At 42.4% G+C, this 26,302-nt stretch overlaps 3 long non-coding RNA genes across 5 annotated transcripts; 1 reads left to right on the top strand and 2 right to left on the bottom strand.

Moving 5' to 3' along the window:
* Nucleotides 1-13,047: 13,047 nt before the first annotated feature.
* On the top strand, nucleotides 13,048-18,493 carry LOC119310733. Its single transcript, XR_005150738.1, has 2 exons — nucleotides 13,048-13,473; nucleotides 18,033-18,493. It is a non-coding gene; the product is annotated as an uncharacterized LOC119310733 (long non-coding RNA).
* LOC119310732 lies at nucleotides 14,084-18,023 on the bottom strand. Of its 3 annotated transcripts, XR_005150737.1 has the most exons (6): nucleotides 17,661-18,023; nucleotides 17,383-17,575; nucleotides 17,112-17,284; nucleotides 16,229-16,679; nucleotides 15,864-16,072; nucleotides 14,084-15,736 (listed from the first exon to the last, which is right to left on the bottom strand). It is a non-coding gene; the product is annotated as an uncharacterized LOC119310732 (long non-coding RNA). The 3 variants fall into 3 exon arrangements; XR_005150735.1 differs by having other exon boundaries at nucleotides 17,383-18,021; XR_005150736.1 differs by having other exon boundaries at nucleotides 16,229-16,661; nucleotides 17,383-18,020.
* Nucleotides 18,494-20,207: 1,714 nt separating the features above from the next.
* On the bottom strand, nucleotides 20,208-24,684 carry LOC119305749. The gene is made up of 5 exons (XR_005148762.1): nucleotides 24,508-24,684; nucleotides 21,908-21,951; nucleotides 21,115-21,297; nucleotides 20,611-21,036; nucleotides 20,208-20,533 (listed from the first exon to the last, which is right to left on the bottom strand). It is a non-coding gene; the product is annotated as an uncharacterized LOC119305749 (long non-coding RNA).
* Nucleotides 24,685-26,302: the final 1,618 nt, after the last annotated feature.

Raw genomic sequence — 26,302 nt, 5'->3', positions numbered from 1 at the left:
GACGGATCTGGCGGCGGCGGCGGCGGCGGCGAATTAGGGTTAGGGTTTGGGCGTGGGCCGGAGCGGCGAATCGGGCTGGGGCGGCTGGCGGCTGGCGGGCTGGGGCGCCGGGTCGGGCACTTTATAAAGTGCCCCCCGAGCGGAGTCCCGCTCGGGCACGGCCCGTTAGGTCGGTGCGCGCGTTTTTTTAAAATAATTATGCTCGGTATAAAAATAAAAAGAAATACTAAACGGACTCCAAAAATCCCGAAATAAATTTTCCCCGGCTTCTAAAATCAAGCCGGACTAGATGAACATTTATTTGGGGACTAAATGCAATTTTGAAAAACGCGCATTTTTCCTAAATTTAAATAAAAAGCGAAAAACTCCAAAAACAGATCTTATTTGATTTTTTTATTAAATCTTCATTATTTCTTTATTTTGGGAAAGTCATTTTATTCCCTCTCTGAATTTTTGGTAGTAGAAATAATTGAAGATAAAATAAATAAAATCAATGATCCTATTTTCAAAATTTGAGAAAAACCCAAATATGAAAATAACGAAATCCCCAACTCTCTCCGTGGGTCCTTGAGTTGCGTAGAATTTCTAGGATCGAGCCAACAATGCAATAAAATATGATATGCATGATGATCTATGTATAACATTCCAAATTGAAAATTTGGGATGTTACAATAAAGCCCGTAATCATTCAAAACAGATAATAAAATAGCATGAATACTTCATAAATTATAGATACGTTGGAGACATGTCAACTACCATGGTGTTATTTTTGTGCAAAAATAAAAGTTCTCGGAATGACCTGAAAATCCACGGAGCAACGTTTTAGTATTAATAAAAAATACTAGCAAAAGAATCAGCACCAGGCGGCCCACACCCTGTCCACGAGGGTGGGGGCGCGCCCTCTGCCTCGTGGGCCTCCTAGAAGTCCACCGACCTCAACTCCAACTCCATATATTTGCTTTCGCGGAGAAAAAAATCAGAGAGAAAGTTTCATCACGTTATACGATACATAGCCGCCGCCAAGCCCCAATTTCTCTCGGGAGGGCTGATCTGGAGTCCGTTTGGGGCTCCGTAGAGGGGGATTCGTCGCCGTCATCATCATCAACCATCCTCCATCACCAATTTCATGATGCTCACCGCCGTGCGTGAGTAATTCCATCGTAGGCTTGCTGGACGGTGATGGGTTGGATGAGATTTACCATGTAATCGAGTTAGTTTTGTTAGAGTTTGATCCCTAGTATCCTCTATGTTCTGAGATTGATGTTGCTATGACTTTGCTATGCTTAATGCTTGTCACTAGGGCCCGAGTGCCATGATTTCCGATCTGAACCTATTATGTTTTCATGAATATATGCGAGTTCTTGATCCTATCTTGCATGTCCATTGTCACCTATTATGTGTTATGGTCCGACAACCCTGAAGTGACAATAATCGGTATACTTCTCGGTGATGACCGTAGTTTGAGGAGTTCATGTATTCATCTAAGTGTTAATGCTTTGGTCCTATAATCTATTAAAAGGAGGCCTTAATATCCCTTAGTTTCCATTAGGACCCCACTGCCATGGGAGGGTAGGACAAAAGATGTCATGCAAGTTCTTTTCCATAAGCATGTATGACTATATTCGGAATACATGCCTACATTACATTGATGAATTGGAGGTAGTTCTGTGTCACCCTATGTTATAACTATTACATGAGGAATCACATCCGACATAATTATCCATCACTGATCCAATGCCTACGAGCTTTTCACATATTGCTCTTTGCTTATTTACTTTACCGTTACTACTGTTACAATTACAACAAAACTGCTACTGTTACTTTTGCTACTGTTACCGTTACTTCCATACTAGTTTGCTACTAAATACTTTGTTGCAGATACAAAGTTATCCAGGTGAGGTTGAATTGACAACTCAACTGCTAAAACTTGAGAATATTCTTTGGCTCCCCTTGTGTCGAATCAATAAATTTGGGTTGAATACTCTACCCTCGAAAATTGTTGCGATCCCCTATACTTGTGGGTTATCAGAGACTACGCAACAAGCCACCGAATACCTGCACAAACAAACACCAACTTGCAACCAATGCGACAAAGGGGTTGTCAATCCCTTCACGGTTATTCGCAAAGTGAGATCTGATAGAGATGGATAAACGGTAAAGTTTTTGGTACTTTTGGTTTATGGAACGGAAAGTAAAGATTTCAAAATAAAGAAATGGCGACAAAAATTTGCAAGTTGACGGGAAACTAATATGATGTAAAATAGACCCCGAGGGCATAGGTTTCACTAGAGGCTTCTCTCAAGATAGGAATTATTATGGTGGGTGAACAAATTACTGCCAAGCAATTGCTAGAAAAGCGCAAAGTTATGACGATATCTAAGGCAATGATCATGAATTTAGGCATCACGTCTGTGTCAAGTAGACCGAAACAATTCTGCATCTACTACTATTACTCCACACATCGACCGACTCCTGCCTGCATCTAGAGTATTAAGTTCATAAGAATAGAGTAATGCAATAAGCAAGATGACATGATGCCGCGGGATTAACTCAAGCAATATGATGAAAACCCCATCTTTTTATACTCGATGTCAACAATACAATACGTGCCTTGCCTCCCCTGCTGTCACTGGGAAAGGACACCACAAGATTGAACCCAAAGCTAAGCACTTCCCCCATTGCAAGAAAAACCAATCTAGTTGGCCAGACCAAATCGATAGTTTGAAGAGACTTGCAAAGATATCAAATCATGTATATAAGAGTTCAGAGGATATTCAAATAATATTCATAGATAAGCTGATCATAAATCCACAATTCATCGGATCTCGGCAAACACACTGCAAAAGAGTATTACATCAAATAGATCTCCAAAAACATCGAGGACAACTTTGTATTGAGAATCAAAGAGAGAGAAGAAGTCATCTAGCTACTAGCTATGGACCCGTAGGTCTGAGGTAAACTACTCACGCTTCATCGGAGAGGTAATGGTGTTGATGTAGAAGCCCTCCATGATCGAATCCCCCTCCGGCTGTATGCCGGAAAAGGCCCCAAGATGGGATCTCATAGGTACAGAAGGTTGCGGCGGTGGAAAAGTGGTTTTGTGTCTCCCCTGGATGTTTTTGGGGTATAAGAGTATATATAGGAGGAAGAATTAGGCCAGGGGAGCGACGAGGAGCCCACAAGGTCGGGGCGCACCCTCCACCCTTATGGCCACCTCGAGGCTCTTTTGACTTGCACTCCAAGTCTCCTGGGTGTCTTCTGGTCCAAGAAAAATCATGGCGAAAGTTTTATTCCATTTGGACTCCGTTTGGTATTCCTTTTCTGCGGAACTCTAAAACAAGGAAAGAACAGAAACTGGCACTCGACTCTAGGTTAATAGGTTTCTCTCCCAAAAATCATGTAAAATAGCATAGTAATGCATATAAACATCCAAAACAGATAATATAATAGCATGGAACAATAAAAAATTATAGATACGTTGGAGACGTATCAGGTAACTCAGCGAGCAGGTAGTGTACGCAGTTACCATTGATAGAAATAAATCTGAAATTAAGTTAATTGCACCATAATTTTGTTTGTATGTAATTTTTGTAAATGTATAGAGTAGATTTGTAACTTGCAAACTAATTCAAGCCATTTTAGCTTTAAACATATGGAGGTGAAGGAGAAAAGTTAAGGTTACTGTAGCTTATATGACTTCTCTCATTCATGTCAGAGGATCCGGTTCCCACGAACCAACCTGTGATTACATGGTTAGAGGGATTGTGGTATCCCCAGCCCACCAGGGTTCAAGTCCTAGTTTTCTAATTTATTCTTGGATTTATTTAAGGATTTCCGGCGATGCGCATTCAGTGGGAGGAGACGTTCCCGTCGACAATGAGGTGCCTATGGTGACTTTGTAAATTTCAAGATGATATGCCAGCTCAGTCTTTCGGAGGTGCTCATAGGGGTAGGGTGTGCGTGTGTGCGTTCAGAAGGGTGAGTGTATTTGCATGTATATGAGCGCTTGCGTTTGTACTGTGTTAAGAAAAAGAGGATCCGGTTCCCACGCGAGAAATCATCGACCGTAACACACGTCTGCCATGGTAATTTGTTCAGAACAGTGGGCCTAAGAGCATCTCCAGCCGCGTCCCCAACAAGCCCCCAAGGCCATTTTTTAGCACCGACGCCCAAAAATTGGCCCAGTCGCGCCCCCAGGAGCCCAATTTTTGCCGGTCAGGGCCGAAACTGGTGACGGCGGACCCAGGCCGAACCCAGCATGCTGGGGGGCGCCCGGGGGCGTCGGGCAATCATTTTTTGGTGCGAAAGAACAGTGGGCCCGCTGAGTCAGCGACCCCCTAATAACCCACAAGTATAGGGGATCGTTTGTAGTCTTCTTCGATAAATAAGAGTGTCGAACCCAACGAGGAGCTAAAGGCAGAACAAATATTCCCTCAAGTTCTATCAACCACTGATACAACTCTACGCACACTTAACGTTGCTTTACCTAGAACAATAATAAAACTAGGAGTACATTGCGAGAATAAAACTACGAATAAATTGCAAGGTAATAAAAGTGGATAGCTTTTGTCAACAAGAAAGTCATTTGTAATCATTCTTGCAATTCTACATGAGGGAGAGGCATGAGCTAACATACTTTCTCGACTTGGATCATATGCACTTATGATTGGACCCCTAGCAAGCATGCGCCACTACTAAATATCATTAAGGTCGTGAAACCCAACCATAGCATTATGTATCAAGTCCTCTTTATCCCATACGCAACAACCCACCTACTCGGGTTTAAGCTTCTGTCACTCTCGTAACCCACCATAAGCGAATCATGAACGTATTGCAACACCCTATAGCGAGGACCCCTCATGTTTGCATGAGACGGAGGGCACCGTAGGACAGCACCATAAATAAAATATACAATCGTACCAACCAGGATCACGATTATCCCACATGACAAAATGGATCTACTCAAACATCATAGGATAACCATAGATCATTGGGAAATAATATATGGAGTTGAGCAACATGTTTAAGTAGAGATTACGGTGGGAGGAAGAGGTGTTACACCGCTGCATAGAGGGGGAGAAAGTTGGTGTTGACGGTAGCAAGATTGTTGATGTAGATCGTTGCCATGATCCTTGCCTCGGCGGCACTCCGGCGCCACCGGGAGAGAGGGGGAGAGAGCCCCTCTCCTTCTTATTCTTCCTTTGCCTCCCTCTAGATGGAAGGAGAGTTCCCCCTCTGGTCCATGGCCTCCATGGCGGCGAAGGGGCGGGAGCCCCTCCGAGATTGGATCTCCCCTTTGTTCTCTTGTGTTTCTCGTTTTTTGATCTGGCCAAAAACCGTTTCTTATATTTCGGGAGGTCCGTAACTCAAATTGCGCTGAGATTTTAACACGATTTTTTTTTCGGATATAAGATTCCTTGCGCCCGAAGTAGAGCTCCAACCGACGTTCAAGGAGGGCACAACCCACCACCACACGCCAGGGGCCTGGGGCGCGTCCTGGTGTCTTGTGGGATGTGTGGACCTCCGTTTGCGGTGATTCCAACTCCCAAAAATCACATATATTCCAAAATAATTCTCGGTAAAATTTTATTGTGTTTGGACTTCGTTTGATATGGATTTTCTGCGATACAAAAAACATGCAAAAAACAGGGATTGGCACTGGGCACTGGATCAATATGTTAGTCCAATAAATCGTATAAAAAGTTGCTAAAAATGTGCGAAAGTTGTATAATATTGGCATGAAACAATCAAAAATTATAGATACGACGGAGACGTATCAGCATCCCCAAGCTTAATCCTGCTCGTCCTCGAGTAGGTAAATGATAAAAAAGATAATTTTTGATGTGGAATGCTACCTAGCATAAAATTGATCATATATCTAATCATGGCATGAATATTAAGACATAAGTGATTCAAAGCAATAGTCTATAATTTGACATAAAGACATCAATACTCAGGCATCCCAATAAACAATCATGTCTTTCAAAATATCAACGCTAAAGAAAGCTATCCCTACAAAATCATATAGTCTTGTCATGCTCTATCTTCTTAACACAAAGTATTTATCATGCACAACCCCGATGACAAGCCAAGCAATTGGTTCATACTGTTTAACGCGCTTCAGATTTTTTTAACCCTCACGCAATACATGAGTGCAAGCCATGGATATAGCACTACGGGTGGAATAGAGTATGATGATAGGGGTAAATATAAAGAAGACAAAAAGGTAAGAAACTCTCACATCGATGCGGCTAACCAACGGGCTATGGAGATGCCCATCAATTGATATCAATGCGAGGAGTAGGGATTGCCATGCAACGAATGCGCTAAGAACTATAAGTGTATGAAAGCTCAATATGAATACTAAGTGGGTGTGCATCTAATCCAATAATGAAAAATTCCCACTAGTATATGAAAGTGACAACATAGGAGACTCTTCATATGAAAAACATGGTGCTACTTTGAAGCACAAGTGTGGAACTAGCATGCCCCTTCTCTCATTTTTTTTCTTTTTTTCTTTTTTTCTCTTTTTTTCTTTTTTTTCTTTTTTATATTTTCTCTCTCATTGTCCGGAGTCACATCCCGACTTGTGGGGGAATCATAGTCTCCATCATCCTTTCCTCACTGTGGCAATGCTCTAAAAATGAATAATTGATGATTATCACACTTCTATTTACTTACAACTCGATACATATAACAAAAAAATGACTCTATATGAATGCCTCTGGCAGTGTACCAGGATGTGCAATGATCTAGCATAATAATTATATCAAAAAACGGACAAGGCATGGAAATATCACGCTAGCTATCTTACGCTCATGCAAAGCAATATGACAATGAATGCTCAAGTCATCAAAACGGAAGCGGTGGAAGTTGCATGGCAATATATCTTGGAATGGCTATGGAAAGGCCATAATAGGTAGGTATGGTGACTGTTTTGAGGAAGATATACATAAGACTTATGTGTGATAGAGCGTATCATATCACGGGGTTTGGATGCACCTGCGAAGTTTGCACCGACTCTTGAGGTGAGAAAGGGCAATGCACGGTGCTGTAGAGGCTAGCAAATTGCGGAAAGGTAAGAGTGCGTATAATCCATGGACTCACATTAGTCATAAAGAACTCATATACTTATAGCAAAAGTTTATTAGCCCTTGAAGCAAAGTACTACTATGCATGCCCCTAGGGGGATAGATTGGTAGGAAAATACCATCTCTCGTCCACGACCGCCACTCATAAGGAAGACAATCAATAATAAATCATGCTCCAACTTCATAGCGTAACGAGAGACTATACGCGTGCATGCTTCGGGAATCACAAACCTTAATACCAATATTCTTACTAACCACAACCGTTTACTATTACCTCCCACATATTACCATCTCTATATCGCAAAACTATTGCAAGGAATCAAACATATCATATTCAGTGATCCATAAGTTTTATGTAGGATTTTATAACTAACCATGCAATTGACAAATTCTTGTTGACTCTCTAAATAGATCTAAGTGAAGCATGAGAGTTTAATTCTTTCTACAAAAGACCATGCTCTAATAAATATAAGTGAAGCAAAAGAGCATTCTTCAAACAACATGTGAAGAGAAACAGGCAATCCAAACTTCAAATGATATAAGTGAAGCACATGAAGCATTCTATAAAGCCATACTCAAAAGATATAAGTGAAGTGCAGTGAGCATTTTATAAATCAACCATGGACTATCTCATACCAGCATGCTACATAAAATAGAAGTAAAAACTAAGTGCAAAAGACGCTCCAAGATTCACACATATCACATGAACGAAACAAAGACGAAAACATACCGATACTTGTTGAAGAAAGACGGGATGCCTTCCGGGGCACCCACAAGCTTAGATGCTCGAGTCTCCTTGAATATTTACTTGGGGTGCCTTGGGCATCCCCAAGCTTGAGCTCTTGCCTCTCCTCCTTCTCCTCATATCGAGACCTCCTCGGTCTTTGATCACTTCATCCACACAAAACTCAACAGAAAGCTCGGTAAGATCCGTTAGTACAATAAAGCAAATCACTACTCTAAGTACTATTGCAAACCAATTCATATTTTATTTTTGCATTGTAACTACTGTAATATAACTTTTTCATGGCTTATTCCACTGATAGAATTGATAGTTTCCTCAAAACAAGCAAAACAATGCATCAAAAACAGAATCTGTCTTAAACAGGACAGTCTGTAGTAATTTGAACATTCACCATACTTCTGGTATTCCAAAAATTCTGAAAAATTTATGAAAAAAATAAACAATTTGTATAGGAATAATGTGCAAAAAGTTTCAGAACCTTTTGACGTTCCAGGAAAAAAATTGTAAAATCGCGCGCCAAAGTTTTTGTTTTTGCACCGCACATACCAACAAGCAACATACTCATCCTAAAGGCAAATCTTGGCACATTATTTTTATAATAAAATGGAATTGTACAAGGGGATAATTATTTTTGTTGAAAAGTTTCTGCAATTCAAGATTCACAAAGTTTCCATGGGCATGAACAAAGTTCAAGGCATGCTCCCACTTCCACGGTGCTCGTCCTTCTCACTTTCACTTTTCTTTTTGTGAAGTTTTAATTTCCCCTCTATATTTTTTGTTTTAAACTTTATAAAAGCACTCAACAGAAATAGATGACTCTCTAAAACTTCCGGGTTGTCTCCCTGGTAGCGCTTACTTTAAAGCCATTAAGCTAGGCATAAAGTGCTCTAGTAATGGATCCACCCGGATCCCGAGGTATATCAAAGCCAATTTTAATTAACAATGATTTGGCATTTAGTAATGAGCACAAAGCAACATATATCATGCAATGACAAAGTCTAACTCTCTTCCTATGCATCGGCATGTCATACAAGAACAATTCGTGCACAGCAAGTAAAGGCCAATACATAGCATAAGAAGTTTCTTGCAATTTTATCGTGTTGGAAACATTGAGAGGTGGAGATGTAGTTCCTCTCCCATAATAATTGCAAGTAGGAGCAGCAAGCACATGCATATTATACACATGAAAATTATCATGTGTAGTGGTAGAAGTAGAACGCAACCCATCAATGTAATCCTTAATAAGTGCAAACTTTTCCAATATAGTGTAGTTTGGAGAATTCAAAATGATAATAGGACTATCATGTGTGGGTGCAATAGCAACAATTTCATTCTTAATATAAGGAACTATAGAAAGTTCATCTCCATAAGCATAATTCATATTGGCATCTTGGCCACAAACATAGCAATCATCAAGTTCATCAAAAAGGGATATTTCAAAAGAATCAACAGGATCATGGTAATTATCATAGCATTCATCCTTCGGTAAGAACGAAGGGGAATTAACCAATGTATGAGTTGAAGAGTTACTCTCATTAGAAGGTGGGCACGAGTGATCAATCCGCTCTTCTTCCTTTTGTTCTTCGCTCTCCTCATCATCTTTTTCATCCAATGAGCTCACAGTTTCATCAATTTCTTCTTCCATAGACTCCTGCAAAATATTATTCTCTTCTCAGACAGCGAATATTTTCTCAATAAATAAATCAGTATCATAATTGCATTTGTAATTATCATAGCAATATTTAAGGATGGCAAAATTTTCAGGTCTATAAACATCATCATCAAAAGTTTCATACTTTAAAAACAAAGATTCAATTTCGTAAGCACCCTTAAAAGCAACAAATTCCTCTATTCGTTCCACATCATAATAATCATATCTACCATTGCCATAAGAAGCCAAGGTTTTATTATCATTAAATTTGCATGAAAAGGGAAGGTGTGGAGCGTTCATCCTAGAGCAACAAGTATAATCATATCTCAAGCATAGATCCCGAGCATACCAATGCAACATATAAATTTGATCCCATAACAATTTCCCTTTATGAGTCAAGTGATAATCCCTAAAATATTCACGTTGATCCAATGTTACTCACATTATATAATTGAATGGGGTTTTCTCAGGATTATCAAAGTAGTGCATAATATCTTTTACATAACGAGCATCGAGGGTTTTAGGAGGTTCCCCATCTCTATGAGTAGCAAGTACCACTAATTTTTTTGGTGTTTTGTGTTCCATATCTATAACTACAGATAGAGAACAACTTAGAACAGGAAATAAAAACTACTTAGTGATAAAGCAAATAAGCACACACGAGAATATTCATCCCACGCTATTGCTCCCCGGCAATGGCGCCAGAAAAAGGTCTTGATAACACACAAGTATAGGGGATCATTTGTAGCCTTCTTCGATAAATAATAGTGTCGATCCCAACGAGGAGCTAAAGGCAGAACAAATATTCCCTCAAGTTCTATCGACCATCGATACAACTCTACGCACACTTAACGTTGCTTTACCTAGAACAGGAATAAAACTAGGAGTACATTGCGAGAATAAAACTACGAATAAATTGCAAGGTAATAAAAGTGGCTAGCTTTTGTCAACAAGAAAGTCATTTGTCCCTAGGCAATCGATAACAAGTACCGGTAATCATTCTTGCAATTCTACATGAGGGAGAGGCATGAGTTAACATACTTTCTCTACTTGGATCATATGCACTTATGATTGGACCCCTAGCAAGCATCCGCAACTACTGAAGATCATTAAGGTCGTGAAACCCAACCATAGCATTACGTATCAAGTCCTCTTTATCCCATACGCAATAACCCACCTACTCGGGTTTAAGTTTCTGTCACTCTAGCAACCCACCATAAGCGAATCATGAACGTATTGCAACACCCTATAGCGAGGACCCCTCATGTTTGCGCGAGAGGGAGGGCACCATAGGACAGCACCATAAATAAAATATACAATCATACCAACTAAAATCACAATTAACCCACAGGACAAAACGGATCTACTCAAACATCATAGGATAACCATAGATCATTGAAAAAAAATAGATGGAGTTGAGCACCATGTTTAAGTAGAAATTACAGCGGGAGGAAGAGGTGTTACACCGCAGCATAGAGGGGGAGAAAGTTGGTGTTGACGGTAGCAAGATTGTTGATGTATATCGCCATCACGATCCTTGCCCCGGCGACACTCCAACGCCACCGTGACAGAGGGGGAGAGAGCCCCCCTCCTCCTTCTTCTTCCTTGGCCTCCCCGATAGGAGGAGAGTTCCCCCCTCTGGTCCATGGCCTCCATGGTGGCGGAGGGGCAGGAGCACCTCCGAGATTGGATCTCCCCCTCTGTTCTCTTCTGTTTCTCGTTTTTTGATCTGGCCGAAAACCGTTTCTTATATTCCGGGAGATCCGTAACTCCGATTGCACTGAGATTTTAACATGTTTTTTTCGGATATAAGCTTCCTTGCGCCCGAAGTAGAGCTCCAACCGACGTTCAAGGAGGGCACAACCCACCACCACGTGCCAGGGGCCTGGGGCGCGTCCTGGTGTCTTGTGGGATGTGTGGACCTCCGTTTGCGGTGATTCCAACTCCCAAAAATCACATATATTCCAAAATAATTCTCGGTAAAATTTTATTGTGTTTGGACTTCGTTTGATATGGATTTTCTGCGATACAAAAAACATGCAAAAAACAGGGATTGGCACTGGACACTGGATCAATAGGTTAGTCCAATAAATCATATAAAAAGTTGCCAAAAATATGTGAAAGTTGTATAATATTGGCATGAAAAAATCAAAAATTATAGATACGACGGAGACGTATCACCCCCGTGCCTCGTCGCCTCATTGCCTCGGTTTCCCGCAGGGAATCAATGCTAAGGCTGCCGCCGGTTAGCCTTCCATTGATTCCTCACGGGCGGCGCGGTGAGGCGACACGCCCCATCACGCTACGCATACACGCGACGCCGCCCCTCGGCTGCTATATAAGCCGCCCCATCCTCGCTGGTGAACGCACCCCGCCCGCAGCCCCCCTCTCTCCCCGTGCACGCACAGCCGCCACACTCTCTTTCCCTCTCTCCCCGTGCACGCACAGACGATGGGCGAAAGGTTCCCCGACGATGGGGCGGTGGCCAATGGCTTCGGCCACCGCTCCCTGCAAGAGTGGGAAACCCATCTCCTCCATGAAGCGAACTACCTGGCGCCTCCCGACATGCGCGCGCCGGGGTTTTGGAGGCTCAGCGCCGGGGGCGTCCCCGTCCCCTCGCTGCCCGACGTCGAGTAACCCCACTACTTTCCAGGCCGAGATCGATTGTGTGCGGGTGTCTCTGTCGGAGGAGGAGCGAGCCCTCCCAGAGTACGAAGCTAGAAACCACGAGGCGCGGGCGGCGTACTTGAACGCCGGCAGGCGGAGCGACTGGCCTCCATCAACAACGCGTCACTGGTGACAGGGCGCAACAATAGCGACGGCCGCCGCCTGTGGCGGGGCGCCCCCGGCCGCACGCTACACGCCGTCCTCGAGTACCTCGAGGGCGGCAACGGTCCGTTGCTGACGTACCCGTCCGCCCCGTCTCCCGCCGGAGTTGCGGTCCATGGCTGCCGAGGAGGATGCTGGGCGGGTCCTCCTCCTCCTCCTCCCGCTCCTCCTCGCACTCCTCCATGTCGTCGGTGCTCTTAAGCGTCAAGGACGAGCCCGTGGAAACGCCGCTCGGCCGGCGCAACTGCGCGTCGTCATCAACGAGGGCGGCGGCGGTTCCTCAGGTCCAGCCTCCCGCCTCGTCAGGCCGAAGACGGAGCCGAGGCTCGACCCGTGAAGCGCGAGCACAACAACGAGGACGCCTTTGACGAGGAGGCCGCCATGAAGTGGGCGTGGGAGGACTGGGCATCGACGGAGATGGAGCGCCGTGCCCTGGAGGAGATCGCCGCTCGGCGCCGTGGCCGCAACGAGGGAGACGTCGTCGTTCTCGACGACAGCGACGAGGAGGTGCCGCCACCGGCCAAACCAGTCCGCCGGGGGGACTCCGGGCAGGGGTCCAGCAAGGACGGTTGCGTGAAGAAGGAGAAGGAGGAGGACGACGGTGGCGACTTCGGCGTGTTCAGCGAGTTCTTCGGCCTCTAGGCGCGACCTTTTTTTTCTTTTTAATAGATTTATTATTATGTTTCTATTTGTAAAAAACTGTGAACCGTCAAAATATCGACGAATATATGCCCATCAGCCGGCCCCGTGCTGAAAATATCGCCGTTCGGCCCCAAGCGGCGCTTTTTTCTAGCGCGGGGATGCTCTAACTGGTGCACATCTCGGAGGTACAGTGCCATGAGCCAAGAGGCAGGATAGCGCGGCTCAAAAAATCGAACGGCCCACGCGCAGCCGCTCTATCCAGCATCTGGGTATATATAAAACGCAGATGTCAGAAGTTGACCTAGATCCCAGTCAGATAGAACTAGAAGGAGGGGCGGCGGCGGAGCCAAAGAAGGCTTTGCTCGCAGACCATGGAGCCTAGAAAGACGAATGGCAAAAAGGAGTTCATGATAGAGTATCATCCCATATCCGTCGTCGAGAAAGGCACTCCGTCGGTGGATGAGGCGCGCTTCATCAGAAAATATATCTTGGCGGCTTTTATAGAGCACACCTTCGTAAGCTCGTCTTCTCTTTTTTCTTCTTCAGTTCATATTCCACGCCCATATTTCCCGTGTTTAATTCTAGTCTAAGGCTAATTTTTTCTACTAATCTTATAAAAATTGATCTGATGTACCCCCTTTAGTGATCTATAAAAGATCTTATATATATTAGTCTACAGAGGGAGTACTATGTAATTAGTCGAATTCAATAAACTCCAACCGCCCTAGCCTGAAATTAGGGATCCGCGTTTCTAAAGGAAACATCGTCCAAGCGATAGCCTTCCTTTTGCAGCAAAACCAGGACAAAAAAAAAAGTTAGCGCTGACTGAAAGAGAATTGGGGATCGGCTCTAGGGCTTGACCAAATCTCCTCCTCCAACGACCAGACCACCTTCCATTACTTCGGGAAGTAATTGTAATTGTAGGCACAGAATCCCAACCTGCAGCCGAGCGTTACATTTCGGTACAGAGTCCAACTTGTGGCCGACTGTTACATTTCCATGCCTATTATAGGAAGCTTATGGTTTCTAGTAGTTTACTTTTGCCAAGGGGGAGAACAAGGCTGCAGGTGTTGGTTTTGTTTTTCTACAGTTCTCGCTTTATTTTGTATCCCACTAGTAAACATGCCCGTGCGTTGCAACGGGAAGAACACACAGTCCTAACCCATTAATCATGACTTATAACCCCTTACTCCCCCCCACACACATGTTATCTAGGACCTCCTTTTCAGTATGACAGCCCACCCGTTCTGACCCTTATCCTCTTTTCCTTGAATTCAGTATTCGATTGATTTTTGATAAATCGAATTCAATATTTTCAAGATATGCGGAAGTTTTGAAAAATTATGAAAATAAAAAACAAATTGATTGGTTGCAAATTATAGTTTGCTCCAAAAATGGAATAACCAACTAAGTATGACTAATTAATCATGTTAAACTAACAATAGAATTAGGTAAACATTGTCGCGGGTATCTACCTAAACAATAAAAAATAAGCATTAACATACTCTAAATATTCAAAAGGTAAATGTTTGAAACACACAATCTTTTACATTGATTTTGCTGAAAATTTATGTATTTTTTGGATATGGAAGGAGAAATTATAAGACCTAAAAAACTATGGAGAGGCAAATCACTTACATGAGTTTAGATGCAAAGACTCAAGTCGAATCAACAATAGCAATCCATTTTCACTGTGATCAATAATGCGACCATACCGGTATTGGTAGTAGTTAAAATCATTTAAAGATTTGAGATGTACATTCCAAATCCTATATGTGATCCACATACCAATATTATGATATACTTGCTCATATAGCTTTGCTGAGAGCTCCACGTGCATAGTACGCCTATTCAAATTAGTGTCCTAGTATACTCCTTAGAGAACAGAATGAATACAAATTTGCTTTTTTTTTTACTAAAATAGCAACCATGGGAAAAAACATCTATCACCCATTGCATCGAGAAAGAAGTATTGCTGATCACCAAAAAAAGATATTGAAGTGGCCATGAGCCCAAATATAGAATTGTAAGATGCTAATAATGTATGCAGATTTATATTCCTCTATATATTTTCATTATCCCTCTCATCGGAATATAAGGTGCTATACAATTTAGCATGTATATATGTGCAAAGTTAGCAAGTAGCCCGCTATAAATATTGGTCTAAAATAAGGATTGGGTAATAAAACGCAAGACATGCTACACCTCTTAATCTTCGTTTCTTTAAGCCCTTTAGCCTAGCAATAAGCCACATCAAGTGTAGTGAGGAAGATTAGATGGACAATGCTACATCTTATAAAAATATCATCCTCACACAAGACCGTCTGCCTGTAATGTGTTTATCCTGATTCGCAAAAAAAAGTTTTTATCCTGAATTTCGTCCATAAACAGCGAGCATAAACAATTATAAATCTATGGAAATTAGTACTGTAAATCTGTAATCTTATCATCTTAGTGATGCACAACCAAATATAAAGCTAGATGAGGACGGCCGTTCTGATGTTGCTTGGCTAGCTTTCTATATAACGAGGTTCAGTATAGAATTTTGATATACCTCAATTAGCCCAGCATAATGGTCCCGTGAGGAATGAAATAGGCAACCGGGAGGCTGATATGCTTACACACCATCAACATAAGATAGTTTCTCATAAACTACATCCGTGTATGACCATGGGTAACATCTGAATTCCTCAAATCAGTAGGTATTCTGCAGACTTGATTCTCCATAAAAATATGACAAACATGCACACCTCTAGAGTTCTTTCTTCTCTGAAAAATCTGAAAACATACCAAGATCTGATTATAGAATAAAAAAAATTGATCCGTTGAATAAGAAATTCGTACGAATATACATGACAAAAACTGAGATCTCAATTGTTCATTTCTAAAGAAATTTGAGTCACACCTCAAATCTTCAGGCAGAGGTAGTCTGTTGTAGGCACAATCATAAATTTGCTAAAACCCTGTCGTGCAAATTACCAACAGAAAATTTGACTTCCTTTATCTATTGGAGGCTTACTGGATTCAATATCCATCTAACATCCTCAAAAGATGAGGTTGTTGGGGAGTTCTCTATGAATCAGAGCCTGCTCCAAAGCCTGTTGTGCAGTGATCCTACAATCAAACAGAAAGGTACATTCTGTAATGTGTATTATGAAAGAACTGACGGACCATTCAGTTTTCTCTAATGCGATGAATTTTTCAACCATTACCAATGCGCAGACCTTTGATGATTCAACTCACATTAACCATGTAAATATAGTGGGGTACCTTGTTTTCGACCATTAGAGAAACTTCCAGTTATGCCTCGCCGGCCACAGTCTCTACACGACACCACTGCCCTCTCCTTGTCCTTCTTCTTTGCTCTCTCCCTTTTTGAACTCTTCTCTCTCGCTGGGAAGCAAATCCCATGACGCTTTGTGCAGGCAAGTAGCTTAACAACACTAATGAGACTGAATGTGCAAACTACAGGAGCACCAAGATACAGGGATATTACTGTCGGACGCGACCGTCAACAAATTCAACTCTAGTGTTAATAATTGTTGCCCGTAGGAAATAAAGCATCCTCTTTAATAGTTTGTTGCCTCATTTGTAGAAGTCGAAGTCTGTCTAAGGCTTCTTGAAGTTTGTTCGGTAACCCTTCTCGAAGTCCTTGGGCAGGATAACATTACCGATTTTTGCGGATAACAGGCATGCCAGCTTCCTGTCAAATAGCAGCAAACTGAAAACGAATGTCACAGTGAATAACACACAGGAGGAGGCAGAAAAGGGGTGCCTAATTTACACAAGCAATTACATAACATCTCATAATCAGGCGTTGCTACTGCTATTATAGGTGTCAATATATATGAAACAAATGTATGGTTAGCAGGAGGCCACCCGTCGACAGAATTAACATGACAAAAGGGCCATCAGCTTTCCCCCAAAATGGCAGATCCGCTGCTTACTGCTCATGAAAACATCCGACCTTATGATCAAGTCGTCCGCCTATATTTCTGATCTCATTCGTTTTCCGCATTTACTATGATAAGCTTTTAAGAGTAAATGATTTAGAAATCATTATCATTTTCTAATTAAGCTGAGGCAATGAAATTTCCTATGCTGAAGTTGTACAAGTGAAAAAGAATGTTCAGGATAATGAAAAGGCACTCACATCATCAGCATTGATTTTATCCTGTCTTGAGACAATCTTCCAAATCAACTCACATTAGCACTGATTTTATCCTGTCTGGAGACATGATCTTCCAAATCAACCTCGTCACTCAAGTTCATCCTAGCATACAAACAAATCAACCTCGTAACTCAAGTTCATCTTAGCATACAAACCTGAAAGAAAGGAGGTCATCCTATTTATCAGATGCAAACAAAACATGATCTCAGAAAGGATCAAGAAACTAATATTTCAATAGTTAAATTGAGCAGACCGCAGCCATTGCGATGCTCCTGCTTGCTGGAGTGGTGGAGGTCGGATTGAAGGCGTGGTGGTGGTGGACCATGACCAGCATGGGTCGGTGGACTCCGTCCTAGGGGCAGCGCACACCCCGACCTCAACGCCCGAGCTCCTCCTGAGGAGAGATGCCGCCGCCGTGAGCCATGTCTCCTGCCCAAGCCATTCGCCTGCATCCGCGAGTGCGCGCGCCGGAGAAGATTAGGAGAGGATGGGGAGGGGAAGAAGAACAGGGCGACGGAGGGCGGAAAAGACCGGGGGAGGGCGGAGAGGGCCGGCGGCGGCGGAGGCTAGAGAGGAACGGCGGAGTCGGCAGATCCGCAGCGGCGAGCGGTGGTGGGGCGACGATGGGGCGAGGGCAGCGGCAGATCCGCTCGTGAGAAGGAGAGGCGCTCGGGCTATTGGGGACTCCGGGTTGATTCTTAAGGAGGTCAGGGACTTTTTTGCAATAACGAAGCGTTTTTCCCAGTTCCACTTAAAAAGGGAGTGCGGGTTCAATTATCAAAAGGCACAGGGACTTTATTGCAAAAATGGCGTGACGGTAAACCCGACAGACTCAACCCGTGCTTTATTATTAGGGAAAGATATTGTTCACTATCTAATTTTTTTTTATTATTTACTATGCAGAACCTTTTATTTGTGGCGACTCTTGCCGGCTATATCTATCTGATGTTTGGTGCCCTCATGTACTGCAAACTGTTGTATGCGGTCTTTGAATTCTTCTTATGTCGCCATACTTTATAGTGATGCTCCATGCGTTACCCTTATTGAAGGGGTTTTACAAAGAGAGGTATGCCACGTAGGCAGCTGATGCTGACTTGTGGCGTGTGCCAGCTACGAAGACTATAATGCCAAGCATGAATAATAGGCGCAATACCAGGTAGTTCCGAGGTGACCAGGTGCCCTTCATTGATTATGTTCTAAGGTTTTTGTGCACCATAGAACATGGAACTGGTGGTGATTTTTATTGTTTTTATGGTGCTACCTCTGAGAAACGGAACCTTATTATTTGAGTTCGTCGGTTGAAAACTTCCCTTGTAAATACTGAATCCTATTTGCCTATGGTAATGTCATTGAACACTAGCCTATTGTGAGCCTTTCTGCTATGTCTTGATTTCTGGTCTCTGTACTGAACAAGTTTGCATGTTCTGATAAACATAATGGTAATTTGTAGGTTTTGATTTCGTTGCCGTTCTTTCCAATTTGGTCCTGCATGGTGGTGTGCAGTTGAGCGCCTGTTGAGAAGGTCTTGTGCGCTCCAATCTTGTCTATGCACATTAGGGTGGCCTGTTGAGTTCCGGATCTCAGTTTGGTTATGCAAATTGGCTTATCTGGTTCAGTGTTGAGAAATTCAGAATTACAACTCATGCAAAGGCACTTTTTTTAAAAAGTTTTCCTCAGATTGATAAAGAATAAGAATTATCATGAAATCCCAACAAAAGCTATGAGAGGAGCTTATACTGTTACTTAGGGCATGTTCTGAATTCTGATTCTCTCGACCTCTCAACTCCACAAACTTCACGCGAGAAGCTGACCCAAATGCCTGAGCTGAGAAGCTAAGCCATCCCCTACTGTAATAAGGAGAAGCACGGCTGGCCCAGCTCCACCAAAATGAGAAGCATGGAGTTCGCTCAATTTACAGCAAACTACCACCGCCGAAGATACTGCTTCGCTGCCTTCCCTCGAAAGAAAACGAGCATTCCACTGCTGAATGACGGAAATGGAAGCTTTTTCTTACTGATAGACTTATCCTGGGAGTTGAGACTGGCGGTTAGATGGTTGTTCGCTTGTGTGCTTATTTTCCTTCCCCACTCAAAAACAAGTGTTACTGAATGTTCAACATGAATCGTTACTCTCAGCCTCGCTTGAACTGATAGCCGCCGGCATGTTTACTCCTAATTGGCAACCGACCGTAGGTGTAACCTAGGTACCCCAATGCATATATAAGCCAAGGGATTTAGTATTTGGAGGCATGATTACCAGCCTTAAGGTTTAGAACACAATCATACGATCTCGAGGTAGATCTTGTACTCTGTACTTCACCAAATCAATACAATTGTAGGAGAGGAAACCAGGTTGTTTTGGGCCTGACAAGGTGGCATTCTTACCCTGATGTTCTCCAGAAGCAATACAATACCCCTTAGGTGAAAAATGCCTGCCATAGCATGCTCAGGAGCATGTAGAAAGAACAATAATATGTAAATTCATCTCAGTTTTCAGTACGGTGATTCTTCACTTTACATGTAAAATACCAATAGAAGTTCCAACGACTCTTTTTGTTTTAGCTAGTCCTCCTTTATTATGTGATTTCAAAGTCCCAAGATCTTAGGCTTCATACCAATGTCTAACAAAATGTTGCTTGGTTCAGTCCCTGTGAATAATTCTTAGCCGAGAATGCTTGTAGAGATAAATAAGACTATGCAATCCCTACAGTTACGTTAAGACGCATTCGCCGGACTAAAAGAGCCCTTCTCAAATGTTCTTGAGGAATAAGACTTTCGATTAAGACCCGCAACAAAAGTGTGGACCGAATTCAAAATTGAACACCTTACTTGAACGATAGAGCTCCTTGAGAAATTGTTGACCTAGGTCAATAATTGGAACTCAATCCAAAATCATATTGGTGCTACAATGCTGCATGTTGGCATTAATTTGTTGTTAGGTGATCAGAGCGTGCACGAGACTGATATATTTTTATAAGGCGGTTCGTACTAGTTGATTTGAGAACCAGTCAAAATTGTAAATCAAATTTAACATTGAACACCTCACTTGAATGAGAGATCTGTCGACCAAGTCAAAATGTAAACCAATCCAAAACTAATGTCCTCAATTGAATGAGAGACCATCGCCCCTAGGGAGCTTAGTGATATACCAAATGGATAGATGCAATAAACAAGCCAGGTTTGCTCTCCATCGAAACTTCACACCAGGTTATCCAATAATGAACAGGCGATCATCTAGATTGCCTCCACAAAAGCAAGGTTCACATAAACCAAGATAGGAAATTGCCTAAGTACAATACCATCATAAAGAGTTTCAAATAAGACTTGACTTCAGATTGCATAGCACTGCTCGTTCAAACACTCCTGGCCTCAAAACTTCATCTTCAAGCAACATTTTCATTCCAACTGAAAGATCATTTTCATTGTCAAACAAAAATTCAATAATGGATTACAAAAATGGATTACGATCAAAATTTACTTACAAAGCCACGATGAATCGCCCCAATCATGCAAAATAAAGCGACAATTGAAGATCAAAAGTCACCCTCGGAAATTAGGTAAGCATAGAGCATCGGTGTTGCATTCACAAGAAAGATTTCCAAGATCATTATCACTACAAGCTTTGAGAACCACTCTCTGCGATGAACGGCGGCATGGGCCACGGCCACAGCATAGCTTGTAAAAAGGAAGTAAAACATCGTTCCAAGAATAAGAATTGATTGAGTAATACTGAAAGGGGCAGGAGCACTTTCGGTCGGAAGGACGCCTGCTGGAGCAGTATTAGTACCACCTTCGTTACCAAGCATCATGTGTTTTGACATGTAAACCACAGCAACAACAAAGACATTCAATGCATTGAGACCAGCGCCAGCGAACAATGTGATAGCTTTAGAAACCTCAATGAATGACTGCAATGTACAAATTTTTTATCAGGTTACAAATACCACATTAAACAAACTTTATTCATAGATCCACTTAAAACACACCTTTTTACGCTCAGATAACGCATCGAAAGGCGACTCCATATTAAGCTCCTTCAATTTCTCGATGGCTTCAATGAGCCTCAGAGTGACTGTTGGGTCCATCTCTATCTGGTTTGATTTCTTGATAACTTCTGGGTTCAATTTCTCGATGGCTTCAATGAGCCTTAGAGTGTCTGCTGGGTCCATCTGCCAATGACTATCTATTTAGTCACCTTTCAAAGATGGAATTATTCTATACTACACAAGGGGTGACAAACAAAAAAACACATACAACTGCCAAAGACTATACTACAGTAAACTATTTTATTATGGCATAGGCAAGAAAATTAGTTGAACTCGTAAGTGTGGTGGAACTACAAGAAATGCAGAATGGTGACACGCCTACAGTGGATAATTTCTCGTTGGCAAAAAGAATCAATTATACTCCCTCCGTTCCTAAATATTTGTCTTTCTAGACATTTCAACAAGTGACTACATACGGCGCAAAATGAGTGAATCTACACTCTAAAATATATCTACATACGGATGTATGTAGTAGTCCATTTGAAATGTCTAGAAAGACAAATATTTAGGAACGGAGGGAGTACTAGGCAAGCTATATACAAGTTGCAATTGTCTAAACAAGATAATTCCAACCCATACTCTACCCATACTGTAGATGATGCTTAATTGCAAACACAAAATAAAGCCAATGAAACGTCACATTAGTATATTTACAATATTCACAATATTGCAGAAGAATATAAAAGCTGACCAAAAGGAAAATTATGGGCAGGAGTTAAAACTATATCAATACCTTTAAATTTAGAGAGGTCACAAGTCTTTTACTTCAGAAAGAATCTACAATAACAAACACAAACCCCAGTTACTACACCATAAGCTGCAGCAAACAAACATAATATCTTGCGAATGGTCAAGGTAGCTGAATATAAGGAGCAAAATAAAACAAGCAAGATCTGGTCACCAATCATAATCTGTAACCATCTATACAGTACAATATCTAAGAAAGCAATTATACCTTAACACATTATTGTACTAGCACGTACACACATGCAGTGCACGTCGGAACATTATGAAGTGATTTTGGTAAAAGTAGATAAACAGTAGACTGCATTGTGAAATTATTCAACAGAGGAAATGCAGAATGAAATAATAGAAAAGTGTAAACCCCATTGATTGTTGTCTGCGAAAAACAAAGAGCATGGAGCCCGTGGGAATTTTTTGGCGAACTATAACCGGTGGGATCCACACTAACTAATCTAACTGTTTACTTTAGCTTCCTTCTCTCCCATTCGGATGTTCCCTCTCTAGACTATCTCAAACCCGCTGAGCAGGTCCTCCGCTAACACTGCAAGCTGGCTTGGGAAGCACGGACCTTTTTATGACAAGGATGATGTGATGGTTCTAGAACAACACGGAAGCACCTGCTGGCTACTGTTCATGTGAATCCTGCTGCTTCCAACCGTTGGATTTAAGATACCAATGGCTAGGATTGATGCTCTAGATTGATTCAAAACTGCTACACTATATAATGGCATAGAAATCAGTTTATGTTTCAGAACTGCGTGAACAATGTAAGTGGTAATCCTAGGCACAACGCAGCTCAATAACATTCATCAAAGAATTCTACTATAAGAACTCAATTGTTGTGACATAATTTACAACCTAATGTAATTAGTCTAAGCACATCAAGAAATCACAAACTGACCCCAATTTGAAGAAAGAAACATGGGGCGAAACACAGATTCATCAAGGACTCGTATTGGGCTGTGTAAGATTTTAAAACAGTGTAGCTCAAGAATTTCTAAGGTAACTTCATAATGGTAGTCCTAGGCAGAATACATGAAAGCTCAAGAATTTCTAAGGTAACTTCATAATGGTAGTCCAAGGTAGAATACAACGCAGCTCAATAACATTCATCAAAGAATTCTACTATAAGGACTCGATTATTCTGAAATAATTTACAAACTAATTTAATTAATCTTAACTTGTCAACAAATCACAAGCTGACCTCAATTGAAAGAACAAACATGAGTGCAAAACAGAAGCATTGAGGACTAGTATTGGGCTGAGTTAGGTTTTTAGCCCCTGTTACGACCAACAGTTTCATTAAGCGTATTCCACTATTAGCTCTTGCATTAGCTGCATCAACAGCTGGTTAGAGGCAGTACCAAACCAAGAGATTTTTTCCTATAGAGTGCAAACTGATAAATACAAATAGCCAACTTTAAACCACAGCCGCTACATACATGACTGAAATGCAGTAAAGAAGAAGGCAATCATGAAAAACTTCCATCAACAACTGCAGGGTTAACACACCTAGATCCTGATGATAAACTTCAACTCGAGATTATAGGACACCAGACCAAGTGTGTGCGTGCTGTTGCAGTTTCAGGCTCACACAAAGGTACAACAAGACTGATCAAAGAACTATGTACCACAGGAATGATCCAATTATTTGAAGCTAGGCTAAACGAACAGGGGTGCTACCTATCAAAGCAACGCTCAAACCCTTCAGGACGGCGTCCAAATCTTACCTTACCTTAGAGGTGCGGGAGCAACTGAAGATATAATAATTGTAAAACATACAATTCCATGCCGCAAATAAAAAACTAAAACCAAAGGAAAATGTGTCACCAAAAGAAAATTTCCTATTCCTTTGTTTTTCCTTCCACATTTCCTATGATCAATGAGACAAGTTATAAGTCAGTGGTACATTACTCAAGAAAAATATAATTTATGCAACTGAACTTTGAATACAACAACTACACATAAACTCAAGTCCAACCAACTAGCACTTATCACTTCAGGGCCAGTTGAGGAGACATATGGTGCAGCACCCAGGCAAGGATAGATCATGCAAACAGATACAATGTAAAATGGCAGGGGAACAAAGCAATTTTAACAAAACTCCAACCCAATAAAACAGCCTCCTGAGTAGTAATGAGCAGATCGGTCTGACGACCATAGATAAGAACCAAACACCTAACCGGTCGCGAAGAAGAAGAAAATCGCACAGCGAAATACTCCTCCGTATCAGGAATCGGACGCACGCAGAAAGATGCAGTATGAGCGCACCGAAACCCCAACTAAGATTACAAGGACGGCCTGACGATCTCAACAGTGGAGAGATAAAAACCGCTGGGATCAGGGGCCGCGTCCGTGACAACAATCTCGGACCGAACAACCCGGAACCCCTAACCCCTGCCCAATCGCATCAGGCAGAACCTAAATCCCCCGAAACGCTCACCGGATCGATCCAAACACGAGCGAGCGAGACACCTAGCACCGCGCTCCGGAGATCACCTAGCGGAACCACCCCACAAAAGAACCCACGTGTACTGTCCACGAAACCCCGCACCAGATCGAACCAAGCACGAGCAGATACGAGCTCACCTTCCTTCCTTCCACAGCTCGCCCACCCTCTCCGTCTCTGCGCCTTTGGAGGGAAAGAAGTGAAAAGGGAAGGCGGGGCGAAGGACGCGAGACGGCGGCGGGTGGGAATTGATAATGGGACCGTCTGAGCCTACGCCGCTTTCGGGCCTTCTGGTTCTCCGCACCGTGAGCGCGCAGATCTGCTCCGTCGGTTTGGAGATAAACACTTGCTTACGGTGGCTCTCCTTTCGCTGAAAAGGTTTTTCGTGTTATAATCCAACAGAAAAAAAAGGGTGCGTGTTTGCTGATGGCAAACTTCGGTGCCTGACCCGTGGGCCAGGCCAGCGACGTAGGTAAATCCCCGTTTGTTTGCGGGTACTAGGGCTCCGCCTCCGCGGCAGGGAACATCCTGACAGCTCCTGCCGCAGGGAAACGCTTGTGTAGAATTAATTCGCGTACCCACGACGGCCAGCCGCCCTAGATGTGAAAGTTGAACGGGTGGCACACACAGAATTACATTAGATTTTGCAGCAGGTATGAGCTTTCGATTATTGTCCTTCTCGCCAAACCATGCATCTGATTTTTCTATAGAGTAATCCCGATATTTTATCTTTCGACAAGTGTTAATGCTACTGTATTAGTAACTTTTTTTTCCTTTTGATTGATAGCCACGATTCAACTACTGTGCATGTGTGTGTTGATTTCTCGATCGAGGATGATGAATCGTCAGTTTGCGAATTTAATAGTACACAATTACCCCAAGGGAGTTTATTCCCTGCACCGTATCAACCTCATGGAGCATCTCTTCTACCCTTCAACAGAAGCTGCCCAAAAAGCACAAGCCAATAAGAAGGGATGGTTATCCACCATGTTGAAAGGGAGCCCCAAGCAGCGTCTGCCCAAGACAAACATCAACTTCTCATCACTACGTAACATGGCCGACTTAACGGCCAGACATTTCTTCTCCCTGCTGAAAGGGCAGGGGGAGGGCTCTGTCATGTTCGTCAGGGGATAATTGACGATAACCCCCCTTGTTGGCAAATCCTTGATCATATACCCCCGCCGCTGTCTCTAACATGTGGGGTTTAAGTGGCCTGGCCATGCAAGAATATGTGCTTAATTAGACCGCTATTAATGGTTCCAAACAGTAGGCTTCGAGAACGACGTCATGATAATGATACCTTTTAGGAGGAACAATAGGATTGGTCAGCATAATACTAGCTAGCTTGGTCGAACTAGTTCTGCGTACCAATATACTGCACAGGCTTTTAGGTAGGAGTATACCGCTAACTTCTGTGTTTGCATCGTGTTTCTAAAAGAAACATTCAAACGAACTACCGGGCAATTAGTTTAGTTCACCAGTACACGACTGAGACAAAAAGTAAGCTGATGGATGTGTGTTTGTTCTTATAGAAACCTATCCAATGATCTTTTACCATTTAACATCATCCAACGTTCATTGTGTCAAAATGTTGTAGTATTAGCAATATTATTACTAGTGGCATTATTATTTATTTTGACGTGAACTAGCTGGCATCTATCTGGTTACTAAGCTCCCTTGAAATCCTTGCCTCTGATGGCTCGGGGCTTGGGCTGAGGGGAGCGTTGTTGGCCCATTTGTCAATGTGTGTCCATTGCTTAAGTGTGTATGTGTATTAATATGTGTTATTGTATCTCTCAACTGCAAAGTATATGTATATAATACTCCTATTTCTTTTTACTTCATATATACATTGTCTTGAGAGTCAAACTCACCGTAAGTTTGACCAAGTTTCCAGAAAAATATTAACATGCACAATCAGTGGCGGAGCTAGAC

This window comes from Triticum dicoccoides, chromosome 5B, assembly GCF_002162155.2.
Source record: "Triticum dicoccoides isolate Atlit2015 ecotype Zavitan chromosome 5B, WEW_v2.0, whole genome shotgun sequence".
NCBI classification, from domain to species: domain Eukaryota; kingdom Viridiplantae; phylum Streptophyta; class Magnoliopsida; order Poales; family Poaceae; genus Triticum; species Triticum dicoccoides.
Note: the sequence above shows the minus strand (reverse complement) of the source record. Positions and strands in the feature narration are given on the sequence as shown.